At 39.8% G+C, this 13,448-nt stretch overlaps 1 pseudogene; it reads right to left on the bottom strand.

The window, feature by feature from the left end:
- Positions 1-752: 752 nt before the first annotated feature.
- On the bottom strand, positions 753-2,274 carry LOC100686361 (annotated as a pseudogene).
- Between the last annotated feature and the right edge of the window lie 11,174 nt (positions 2,275-13,448).

The following is a 13,448-nucleotide window of genomic DNA, read 5'->3' as shown; positions in this document are numbered from 1 at the left end:
CACACTGAAGCCCAATTATGACCTCAAGGCTCTCTGGGAGCCTTCATCTAACTATGGCAACAAGGTATTTTTCTTATAAAATTAGATTTTCACTTTGCCACTAAGCTTCAAAAATAAGTAACCCACTGAATAGCAATCTATACATAAAGTCTGTGTCCATATACAACTTAGATCATCCAAAATAGGATGTTTGAGAGTAAAAAGAAATATCGTTAATAATTACTCAGGGACAACATTCTCAAACTAAGATTGTCTCGGATAAACTAGATGTATGGTCACATTTTGTACAAGTGGTAAAACTATAAAGAAAAGCAAGGAAAACATTAACCCAAATTTCAAGACTGTGATTAACTTGGACAAAAGTAAGGTTGCCATGAGGAAGAAACACAGGGATCTTGAAAGTTTCTCTCTCAATGAATATACATATACAATAAACAGATATGTATAGAGATAGAGATATACACACACACATATATGTACATGTGTGTTGATCTACTCCTTTTAAAACTACATACATGCATTTATATACTCTCTATGCATAAAAATTCATAATACATTTTTTAAGTTATGATTAAAAGTAATCATAAAACCCAGAATTAAGGTAACAAGCATAGGTATAGTATTGGTTTATGCTTATCATTATGGTAAAAAGTTCAAGTCACTGATTGGTCTTTGGTTATACCCATATTTTTTTTTATAAGAAATAGGATTTATCAGTAGGCATGAATAAGCAGGGGGTAGTGTTAAGGTTCTCATGAGTCCAGCACCTGCCATTTGTCTAGGAGGCCATGATTAGGGATGTATTTGGGATGAGTCACTTTTCAGCTACCCTGTCTTCAAATTCATCAACATTATACTTAGTAAAGGCTTACTTCTCAGTGATGTCATTTTCTAGTGACCAGGGAACTTGAACTTGGTCCTGTATAGGGCCTCAACTACATATTCCTTGTTCTGCAGCTTAATATGGATGGACATAATGACTTGGTCAATATGGATTCTGGCCACTGTACCATAGGGCTTTCTGAAGGCACCTCACATACCTCTTTGTAGCCCATCAGTTCCAGCACAACATCTTGATATGGATGACGTAGAAGGGGTGGAGCCGAACTTGGATGTGAAAGCCATATTTACCATAACTTTTCACCGTGTACTTGTTGACACAGACAAAGGAAACCTCCAGGGCTTCAAAAGAGAGCTGCTGATATTCACCTGACACCACATGGCCATGGTGTGGGCAATCATTCACTTCTGCCTTCTTCCATCCCAGGTTAAAGATGTAGCTCTTGGCATCAGGGACAGCTCTGCAGAAGGGGGACTTTCGATATGATTTGTTCTTACAATATTGGTAACACTAGACATGGTAACACATCTGTGGGGGCCCAAAGGGAGAGAAGAGGTTATATCCACATTTTTTGTAATGTCTTTGTTTGGGAAGGAATTCTTTTACACAAAACCACCAGTTATTTGGGCTATAATTTTATTTTTTTAAAAAAAAAACAAGTTTTAAATATTAAAGCAGGAGTAGTTCTTTGGGTATAAATATAAAGAAGCTTCAGTTTACAAACTACAGATACGTCATAGCACAGAGAGTCAGCTAACATTGGAAAATAGGATGTTGATTTTTCTCTTTCTCTTCGTTCTCTTTTCCTTGAAGATATCGGCATGGCCAGAGGCCAAAGATGTGACAGGATCAAGGAGGTAGCAATGTAGTTGGGATATTGATTTTATATAAGTAGTTGAGCAAGTAAATACATATATTGATCATAATAGGAGTCAGGCTCTCAATGAAATACAAGGCAATGTTAGCTGCTAGGGTAGAAAGAGCTCCTATTTTGGAGAATAGGAAAGCAAGCACACTGGGAGGTACAAATGTGACACAGTGTTCAGGGGCCATTTGAGGTTTATATTGGTTTCTTATTGCTGCTTTAACAAATTACCAATTACTTGGTAGCTTAGGACAACACAAATTTATTATCTTAAATGCTAGAAGTCAGAACTCTGAAATGGAGTTCACTGGGCTAAAATCAAGGTATCACCAAGGCCACACTCCTTCTGGAAGCTATAGGAGAAAATCTATTTCCTTGCATTTTTCGGCTTCTAGAGGTTGCCTACATTCTTTGATCATGATTCCCTTCCCCCACCTTCAAAGCCAGTAGTGTAGCATCAAATCTCTCTCTCTCTCTCTGACCTCTGTTTCCATTGTCACACCTCCTACTCGGCTTCTGCCTTGGTCATCACATCACCTTCTGTGAATCTGCTTTGAGACATGAGCATCTTAGGTGAGGAGGATTATTCAATCACACGCTAGGACTCTGACGTGAGAGCAATCGAAAAAAATTGTACTTTTCTACAGCTGCTAGGGGGGAAGCTGTAGGACTTGGTTTCACCAGGACTATACGCTATCAACCCTGGAGGGAGAAAGGGAAAGAAGGTAATTGTAGTGATGGATCTTAGAATCTTAAGTTGGATGGGAAAGGAAGAGAAGACCCGGGAGAGGGAAGATTGTTAATGAGATAAGGTCAATGGGCTAAAGGCCTCATGAGGTCAAAGAACTGCTGAAAGGGATGCCTACAATTGACTAGTGAATGCAAGGAGTAAAGGGATCCCTGGGTGGCGCAGCGGTTTGGCGCCTGCCTTTGGCCCAGGGCGCGATCCTGGAGACCCGGGATCGAATCCCACATCGGGCTCCCGGTGCATGGAGCCTGCTTCTCCCTCTGCCTGTGTCTCTGCGCCTCTCTCTCTGTGACTATCATAAATAAAAAAAAAAAAAAAAAAAGATTTCAGCAGTGTTCTTTCATGATGTGGATGAAGTCACACCATGAATGTGGTGTTAAGGTGTAACCACAGGAAAGGACAGCTGAGGTGAGACAAAAGAACATTTACTGGATGCAAGGGCATCACTTCCAATTATTCTAGGAAAGCTGTAAAAAGGAAACTCATTGAACCAAAGGGGTAAAGGTGACATCTGTCAACAAATGCAGCCCCATGGGACCAGGGTAAAAAATTTTTTTTTTCCTAACAAGCTTATTTTTCTAATCCTGCAGATTTGGCTTATTAGCAAAGCTAAAAAAAAAAAAAAAAATCAGGTATTATTAGAAAATTAAAATTTTTCTGTGCTAAACCTTTTCATGAATTTCTATTAATCTGAGTTGGTGTAATGAGCTAAATTGTGTCCCCCAAAATTTATTTGTTGGAGCCCTAACCTCCACTACCTCTAAATGTGACTATATTTGGAGATTGTGCCTTTACAGAAGTGATTAAGTTAATGTAAGGCAGATAGACTGGGTTTTAATTCCATCTAACTGGTGTCCTTATAAGAGGAGGAAATTTGAACACCCCAAAAGAGAAGACCACGGAAGCACTATGCACAGAGAAAAGACCATGTAAGGACACAGTGAGTAGGCAAGCATTCATCTGCAAGTTGAGGAGAGAGGCTGCAGGAAACTCCAAACCTGACACCTCAGTTGTGGACCTCACAGGTTCCACAACTGTGAGGAAAATTCCTGTTGCTAAGCCATTTAGTCTGTGGTATTTTGTTATGGCAGCCCTAGCAAACTAATGTACCTAGTTTGTTTTAGAGATTATGATTTAGAAACTGCTCCTAATTTTAACACTACTTTAGGAAGTTTTTTTTCTATCTGGAAGTTTTTTCCTTTTTAGGGTCTCAGGATTCATTCTATCTTCATCTTGAATTCTCTGAATCTTAATGAAGAGAGCACAGAGAAGTATTCATGTGACGGGAGGAGAGGTAGGTGGTGGCCTATTAACCATTGGCCACCAGACTTTGCTTCAATCTGCATGGATGCAGGCGTGGTACGCGGAGACTATGTTGTGAAATGCTCATCGGCAAGAACACACACCAAGTCTTTTCCATAGTCTGTGTCTGGAAAAGTTTGAGTGCAAGCTGGCAGTAATTTAAGAGCAATCTAGGAGTCCAAGTTCTTTCCTGCTTTCCTCTACCACATGTCTTCCTTGTGGCAACTGATTTTCCATTGGCAGGCAGACAGAAGTTTTGTCATATCTGAGTTAAGGTGTTCCTGCTAAAATATCCAAGAAAACAGCCGGGATAGAAGAGGAGGTTGTACAGGCCTAAGCAGCAAAAAGTGAAACATATAAATTAAATGTTCTATAAAAGATGACTTGACAAGATGACCCACATTGTACTACAAAGACATTAAGAGGCAATTTAATCTATTTGGAAATATTACAACAGGAACATAATGTCGTGTCATTATGTAGTTCAACTTTTGCTTCTCAGCTACCATGACATTAATTTGTGGATACCTTTCTACTCTCTCTGACCTTGAAGTATTTATAGAAACCACCAAACTTTTGGCCACCGAGAAACTTGTGAAGTTCCCATAGGGGGGAAAAAAGAGTAGAAATTGGTCAGTAAACACAAGGTGAGAGTCTCTGTGTTATTTCCCATGCCACCAATCTGACTCATCATTGGCAGCAGAAATCTTTTGTAAGGATCTTCCCCTGGTGCAGTTAAAGCAGGCCACCTGCAGGGTTCACTGTGACAACCTTGAGCACAACATCTGAAGCACCTGTCAGATAGCACACTCCATCTTTATAGAACCCCATGAGGCCTTCCCACTGTTCCCTCAGCTGATGCACCAGGTGCAGGGAAGATCTTATTTTCCAGAACATGTCTGGATGTTCCATTTGATGCCCAATAGGCTGGGTATAAATAGTAGCCCGCCACAAATGCTTTCCATTGCCAAAAATACATGGCAAGAGAAATGCCTCTGTTTGAATGCTTACAGCACAAAGGGATACAGGTATTTAAAAAAAAAAAAAAAAGATTTATTTCTTCATGAGCAAGAGGAAGAGAGTGAGCAAACAGAGGGGAGAGAGAGAATCCTGAAGCAGATTCTGTACTAAGTATGGAGCCCGACACAGGGGCTCAATCCAAGGACCCTAAGATCATGACCTGAGCTGAAATCAAGAGTCAGCCTCTTACCTGACTGTGCCACCCAGGTGCCCTGTGTGCATGTATTTTTAAACAAACAACAGAGTTTTTTTTTAAATTTTTATTTATTTATGATAGTCACACAGAGAGAGAGAGAGGCGGAGACATAGGCAGAGAGAGAAGCAGACTCCATGCACCAGGAGCCCGATGTGGGATTCGATCCCGGGTCTCCAGGATCGCGCCCTGGGCCAAAGGCAGGCGCTAAACCGCTGCACCACCCAGGGATCCCAACAAACAACAGAGTTAAAGGCATAATTATCACTCTTGCCTCCTTCACATTAGAGTCTCCTGCACTACAAGAGAACAACCAATCTTAACATATTGCATAAAATCATAGAACCCAAGCCCTTCATTTTACAAATGAAGTCCAAAGACAGTTCAATATCTCATGGAAGGTCACAATAATTTCTTAGTATTTGATCAAACATACTTGCTAGAAGTTTACAGGCCCCATGTCCCACAAGTTCTGATTCAGTGAGCCTGTGTAAATTTACATTTTATGTGTAAAATCTACATTTTAACAAGCATCGCTGGTAATTCTATGCAGATGAGACATGCTGGGATTACTAAAGCCAAGTCTCAGTCATTGGCCTCTCCAGTGGCAGCAAACTACCTGTGGCTTCAATAGCCCAAAGATCTCTGATTACGTATAGCTTCACAATAACATTCTTGTTTAAATCCTAAATCTTTGCAAGTCTTGTTGGGCCATGCTGTAGCATGGCTCACAGCCAACTAAAAATTTGTAATTATTTATTCAGAAAGCAGTAAAGAGATATGAATAAGAAATATTTTATTTATAAAAGTATGAAATCAGAGATAAAATAGTAAAATCAGTAGCACTTGGAACACTGGATTAGCTATTAAAGCAAATGCCTTTTAAACAGACTAACTTGGAGTTGAAAAATGTTTCCCCTTCTTTCTCCAAATTCCCATATTTGACCAGTGTCAGCTGATCAGCATAAGAAGGGACAACATGTCAGGGAGAGGCAGAGGCTGCTGGTATGGGACAATGGAAGTACACCAACCAGGAGACAGGAGATGTGGCTATTGACTTCAGCTGTCCTACTAGGTAAATCAGGGTTTGATTTATTCTTTTGTTGACCGTCCAGACCAAGATTTGGCAAATATTTTCTGTAAAAGGTCAGATAGTAGGTATTTTAGGCTTTGCAGCCCATGATCTCTGTCACAACTATTCAACACAACTGTGGTAGTGAGAAAGCAGCCACACACAATAAGTAAATCAGTGACACAGCTATGTTTCTATAAAACTTTTTACAAAAACAGGAAGAGTGAAATGGAGCCCAAAGGCTGTGGTTTGCTAACCTGAGATCTGGACTTAACATGATAGATGAAATGTTAACATATATCAAATTTAAAGGCATATAATACACTGTAGCCATCACATTGTAAAGAACACACACACACACACACACACACACACACACAAATTGAGGAAATATCCTTGCAGTATTCTACAACTATAACCCAAGTCAGCAAAAAGTCTCTTATCTCTTTGATGAACCAATGAAGCTCTAAAATACATCAAAGCTATTTCACTTCCATCTTATTTGTCAACATAAATAAAAATATCAACAAACATCTATGCTGGAACCACTCTTCTTAAAAATAGATATATCTATTCTGAATCAGTGTGTCTCTAGGTTTTTTTGTGTGTGTCAGAAAACTGTTGAAAATTGGCAGACATAGTCACTTAGGTTTTTCTTGTTTTCTTTCTCTTATTTTTAAACATTAGAATTCATAACACTTACTCTAGTACTTATTTTGCTAATTTACTCTACAAATTAGGATGCTTTGAGCAAGAAATAACAGAAAACTTCATTCAACCTGTCTTTATAAGTAAGACAGTCTTGACTTGCGTGAGTAGAAGTGTCGAAGATGAGATTTCAGAGTTGACATTGTGACTCTGACTCCCTGTTATTCTCTGCTGTGTGTGGCTTTCTCTGTAGCTTGCATCTCAACTGAGAAGTCATTTGAAGCCTTTAGTGAAGAGTTGCTCAAAAAGTTTCCAACTTGAATAATTGAAAATAGTTTCAGATATTTAACTGTTAAGGTGTTAATCACAGCAAGCAAAAAATGTGGAAACAAACTCAATGTTTAACAATGTTGCAGAAATTATGGCATTGAAACATTACAAATACATTTGACAAGTCATAAAATATTGAGCAGAGGAAAAAGTATCTTGTAATAGAGTATTTTAGTGTCAAACAATAAAACAAAGATTACAGAGCTTAAAAAGAAAAAAATAAAAAACCAAGTTGTGTCTATAATCTTAACCATGTGAGGGATCCTAAAGTAGTAAAGAAATCACTGAGCAGTGTGCTGATTGAGGAGAGTGAGGTGTTTTAAATGCTAAAAAAAAAATAGTAAGTTTTCACAATACATATACTAATTTAGCATTGAAAATTAGTTCTCTGGATAGGATGGAACAACTCTGCTGCCTGTAAAGAGTTGGCAACAATAAGCACCACAGCTCACTGATCAGTGTCTTCAATTAGTTCCAGTAAGGGTCAAAAGTCATAGGCTTTAATCAACTTCAAACAGAACCAGTTGTGATGAAATACAGCATTCAATTCTGATACCTCCTAGATGAATGTAAATTTTCTTTTTATATTACTATCAGCCTGCATCCATCAGCATCCAGCCAGGTGCACAAGAACCACACTAGCGTGTAAAATGGTGGGGATTTAAATCAGAGAACTGGATATGCAGGAGATGAAAGAGCTGAGAAATCACAGGACGATGAGATGACAGATTAGCAAGAGCAGGAAGCCACTATCCAGACCCTATACTAGAAGGACAAAGGGAAAAGTGGTGATAGTACAGCCCAAAGGCCAATGTCAGTTGATAGAAACTAGGACATTAACAGCCCTGTCACACGGAAACTGGAGGAGCTGTTGCTTCAAGGCACAGAGAGGGAGATAAAAACCCCAGCTTCCCCTTTCTTCCTGCCTCCAAACTCATGAAGGGCTTCTCATTTGCTAAACCCCAATGATAGCCAGATGATGTGGTAATGGGGGAAAACAGGGAGTACTGTCTACAGTGGTCATCCCATCCTTTATATAAAGAAAGAAATTAGTTGAGGCCTGGTACAAAGAACTTGTCAATAATTACGTGTGCAAATGTTCCTTTATAAAGATGCTTCTAGCAGGCCATTTTTTTCTAGATTATAATTGTTTCATTTTTTCCTACTTAATTGTATTTTCTGATTTTCTTTCAATAAATATGTACCATGGAAGTTATTCTGAGACTAAAAGTTATTTTTAAGAATTATGTGTTAAAAATGGAAATAATTATTTCAAATATTTAGCCAACAAATCACTATTGCTTTCATAAAAACCTTCAATATTGTTACTTATGCCCATGTTGTCTGGAAGGCATGTATGTGTAATCCATCATACGAAATAAAGTCAGATTCTTCAGAGTAGAATATTTATAAGGATAAACAAGTCTTTTTGCTATTATTAGCTCCCTCTCATAAATAATTTATAGTTTAAATAGTTTAATTCTCATAAAACATAAATATATTGTGTTAACAACTGACTTCTTACTCTTAGCAGGCTCCCATGTCCTCCAGGGGTAAGAAAGAGAAAGTAAAAGAGTCGTTAAAGGGAAGAAAATCTCATTCTACCACAGTTCTAATGGTTAAAATACTTTATCTGTGAGAGTAGACTTGCAGGATTATTATGAGGTTGGCAGTAAGCAAGTGACAGAAAGATGCTGGTAGACAAAGGTTCCTTTAATGTACTAAAAGAAGACACCATATTGCACAGCAGAACAGAGATGAGGGGTTACACAGCATGTCCAAGCTTCCAAATGCCCATGAGGACCCCCATGATACTAGAGGCAGAAGGGAAGACAGGAAAGATACTGGTAGACTCTTTATGGGAGCTTTTGCCACTCCCAGCATTTTTATAATTGCATAGCCCTGCCTACCACCTGCAGATGCCAGCCACCTGTTTGCCTGTCCAGGAGACATAAAAAACTACTAAAACCCAAAACACACTCCCAAATGCCTCTTGAGAGGCTAAGAAACTAAATGAACTTAAAGTAAATTTTCCTGGAATCCAACTCCCTGGTACCATGTACATCAATCTTTGCTGCCATTAAAATTACCGGATGAGTGTGTTTAATAACCGATACGAGAGCCTCATGCCTGGAAATTGTGTGTGAATCGGTCTCACGTAGACCTGGAGCATCCACAGTCCTACCTACTTGTTAACTGAGGCCAGAGTTGAATATCACAATCCAGAGAGAACCAGGAATTATTTCTGAAAGTGCTTCTTAATATTTATATATATGGAAGGCTTCTGGAAGAAATGGCACAGCAGGAGGGTCCTAAGCTTACCTTGCGCCACAGATACTAGATAACACCCACATCAGTGTAAAGAACCCAGAAAACAACCCCAAGACTGGCAGACCAGACTCTCCACAGCTAGACTTAGAAAAGGGGCCACAGTAAAGAGGGCAGGAAGGGCAGAAATATACTGGGGAACCAAATGGACCTGTAGGACTATCTATAGGAAGGAAGGATGCCATGAGCATGGAGAGGGGAAAGAGATACCCCAGGCATCCCAGACATGGAGAGCCTGCAGGGGGAAGATAAATCTCCATAACATTTAGCTTTGAAAACCAGTGGAGGTGAATTTCACAAGTTCTTATAATCAATGGAGTTTAATACCTGGAACTCAAAATCAGCAGGCTCAGGTCTGGGAGAGCAGAGAGGGTGAGAGGAAACTGAGTCTCTGCTCTTAAAAAGACAGCACAAAAAACAACCCCATGGAGATACAGCAAAGGAGCAGTACTTTGAAAAAATGCCCGGGGTATACAAGAGGAGAATGTGTTCACTAATCTCAGAGCATGTGCTAGAGGGTCAAGGATCTTTGAGAGCCTTCTCCAGGAAAAAAATTTGCTGGAAATTGCCATTTCTCTCCACCCCCACCATCAGCCTAGACACATAGACACTGTGGGAACTCATCAAATAACAACACTCCACCTAAATTGCCAACACCACTCACCCTGCCCTGTGTACTTCTGCAGGTCTGCCCCCTCCAAACTGGCATGTCTTGGTCCCATCTGGAGCTGATCCAAAGTGGTGCCATCAGTCTGGCAGAGTGCAAGCAGCTTTGAAAGGGGCCAGCACTACCCTAAAGTAACTCCTACAGTGGGGAGAGGGGAAGATAATCACACACACACCAGTCCGACTAAGGCCCTACCAGTGGGTTGGGGGTAGACTCATGGTCTGACTGCAGGCTGCACCCACCAACAAAAGTTTCTTAGGGCACAACACAGGAAAAACTCCCTCCAGTTTAATGCTACTACATCTCAGGCAAATGCCTAGTCTAACTCAACTCGAACCCAAGACTAGCCCACCAACAACACAGAGACCCAATGCTCCCCACAACAGGTAAAAAGAAAGCCATTGCAGACAACAGGACTGAAGGCAAAAGCAGCTCAGCCACAACAGTAGGGTGCATGCAACACACACAAGAGACATTCCGGAAGCACCAGATTCTAGGGAACAGGGGACACTTCCACTGCTGTGGAAGACATAGCAAACATTCCTAACATATAGAAACAGTTAGACAAAATGAAGAAACAGAGGAACATGTCCCAAATAAAGGAATAGGACAAAATCATAGCAAGAGAACTAAACAAAATGGAGATAAGTAATATGCCTGATAGAGAATTTATTTATTTATTTATTTATTTATTTATTTATTTATTTATTTATTTATTTATTTATTTTTTCTGATAGAGAATTTAAAGTAAAGGTTATAAAGATACTGGACTTGAGAAAAGAGTGTAGAACCTCAGTGAGACCCTCAACAAAGGGAAGACATAAAAGAATCAATCAGAGATGAATAACTTAATAACTAAAATAAAACATACACTAGATGGATGGGAGGAGGTAGAAAGGTGGAAAGTAGAAAGACCATATGTTCATCTCATCCCACAGATACAACTAGTAACCCTCACATCAGCATAGGTGATGTGAAAAGACTGCCAGAACAGGTGACCCAGAAAAGACTGCCAGAACAGATCCCACAACTAAAGATAGAGAAGAGAGTGCACCAAAGAAGTAAGGGGGAAGATACAGTTTGGAAGTGAAACAGACCATGGGCATTCACAGTGGAGAGAGAGCCAACGGTGCAGAAAAGGAAGAAAAATGGACTATGACACTGGGGGGACTATATAGAAAAGATGAATCCCCATAATATCTGGATTTGAAAACAAGAGGGGCCAAATCTCATGAGTTCTTACAACCAGTGGGAATTAAAGAATTGAATTTTTTTTAAATTGGTGGGTTCTGCTCTGGGAGAGCTGAGATGGTGTTAAGAAGTGGAGTTCTCACTCTTAAAGAGACCTCATGTCAAAAAGCCAGCAGAGATACAGCATGGAAGCAACAGTTTGAAAAATGTCTAGGGCAGATGGAAGGGAGAGTTACTTACTCATCTCAGAGCATGACCCAAAGAAACAGGGATCATGGGGAGACCCCTCCAGGAACAAAGGAGCTGGTGGGCACCATTTTCCTTCCCCATCCCCCAGCATAAACACACAGCCACCTGCGGGAACCAGCACAGTGCAAACATTCACTACTTAACTTGCTTAAGTTAAGCAAGTGCTGGCCCAGCACTTCAGCAGATCCACCCTTCCCAATCACACTTACCTCAGTTCTGGCGCCACAAGTCCCTCCCCCAGAAGACCAGCACAAGCCCCACCAACACTTCATCTCATGTTGTTTTATAGGATCCCCATTCTGGCAACACAATCTTTATTTCCCAAGCAGACCATTTGAAGGATTTCAAAATGTGCTTCACCTGGCTGGGGACCAAACACTGCCCACAACAGGCAAAGAGAACCACTGAAGACAACTGGATTGGAAAAAAGAGAAAGTGTCCAGGACTCAATAGCAGGGCACAGGCAACACAAATAGGAGACACTCCCTGAAGCCCTGAAGCACCAGGTCCTGGGAGATAAGGGACACTGAACTGCAGGGCACTACAGGACCTCTTCTTCATAAAGCCATTACATTCAAGAGCAGTCAACATAGCTGACTTCCTAACACAAAGAAACAGAGAGATAAACAAAGTGGAGAGAGAGAGGAATATTTCCCAAATAAAGGAAGAGAACAAAACCACAGCAAAAGACCTAAGTGAAACAGACATAAGTAACATGCCAAATAGAGAATTTTAAAGTAATGATCGTAAGATACTCAGTGGACTTGGGAAAAGAGTGGAGGACATCAGTGAGACCATTACAAAGAGATAAAAAATAACTTGTGGGCAGCTGGGGTGGCTCAGCAGTTTAGCGCTGCCTTCAGCCCAAGGTGTGATCCTGGAGACCCGGGATTGAGTCCCACATCAGGCTCCCTGAATGGAGCCTGCTTCTCCCTCTGCCTGTGTCTCTGCCTCTCTCTCTGTCTCTCATGAATAAATAAAATCTAAAAAAAAAAAAAAAAAACCTAGTGATGAAGAATAAAATTGATGAAATTAAAAATACACTTGATGGAATGGCAGAGGAAGCAGAGGAACTAATTAATGACCTAGAAAACAGAATAATGGAAAGTAATGAAGTTGAGCAAATGAGAGAAAAAGGAATTATACAAAATGAGAAGAGACTTAGAGAACTCAGTGACCCCATCAAGCATAATAACATTGGTATTATAGGGATCTCAGAAGAAGAGAGAGAAAAGGGGACCAAAAATTTATTGAAGGAGTAATTCCTGAAAAATTCCTCAATCTGGGGAAGGAAACACAAATCTAGGTTCAGGAGGCACAGGTCTCCTCCAACAAAATCAACCCAAGGAGGACCATGACAAGACATACAATAGTCAAAATGGCAAAAAATAGTGATAAAACAAATTTGTTTTAAAGAAGCAGAAGACTGTTATATACAAGGAAAACCCTGTAAGGCTATCAGTGGATTTTTCAGGAGAAGTTTTGCAAGTCAGAAGAAAATGGCATGATATATTCAAAGTGCTAAGTGGGAAAAATCTGCAGCCAACAATATTCTATCCAATAAGACTATCATTCAGAATAGAAGGGCAGATACAGAATTTCTCAGACAAAAACTAAAGGACTTCATGATCACTAAACCAGCCCTACAAAAATTATTAAAAGGAACTCTTTAAGTGGAGAGACTATAAGTAAGTATAAAAAGTTAGAAGCACAAAAGTAGTAAAAATAAATATATCTGTGAAAATCTATCAAGTGATTCACAAATAAAAAGATGTGAAATATGATACCATATCCTAAAATGGGGAGGGGAAAGAATAAAGAAAGGGTTCCCATTAAAGCAATCATCAACTTAATATTGACTGCTATATACAAAAGGTGTTATATAAAAACCAAATGGTAAGCACAGATCAAAAACCAGTAATAGAAATGCAAGGAATAAAGAGAAAGGAATATATCACTAAAGAAAGCCAACAAACCATGAAAGAGAACATGAG

The sequence above is a fragment of the Canis lupus genome, chromosome 37 (assembly GCF_011100685.1).
Source record: "Canis lupus familiaris isolate Mischka breed German Shepherd chromosome 37, alternate assembly UU_Cfam_GSD_1.0, whole genome shotgun sequence".
Lineage (NCBI taxonomy): Eukaryota > Metazoa > Chordata > Mammalia > Carnivora > Canidae > Canis > Canis lupus.
This window is presented reverse-complemented; position numbering and strand designations above follow the sequence as displayed.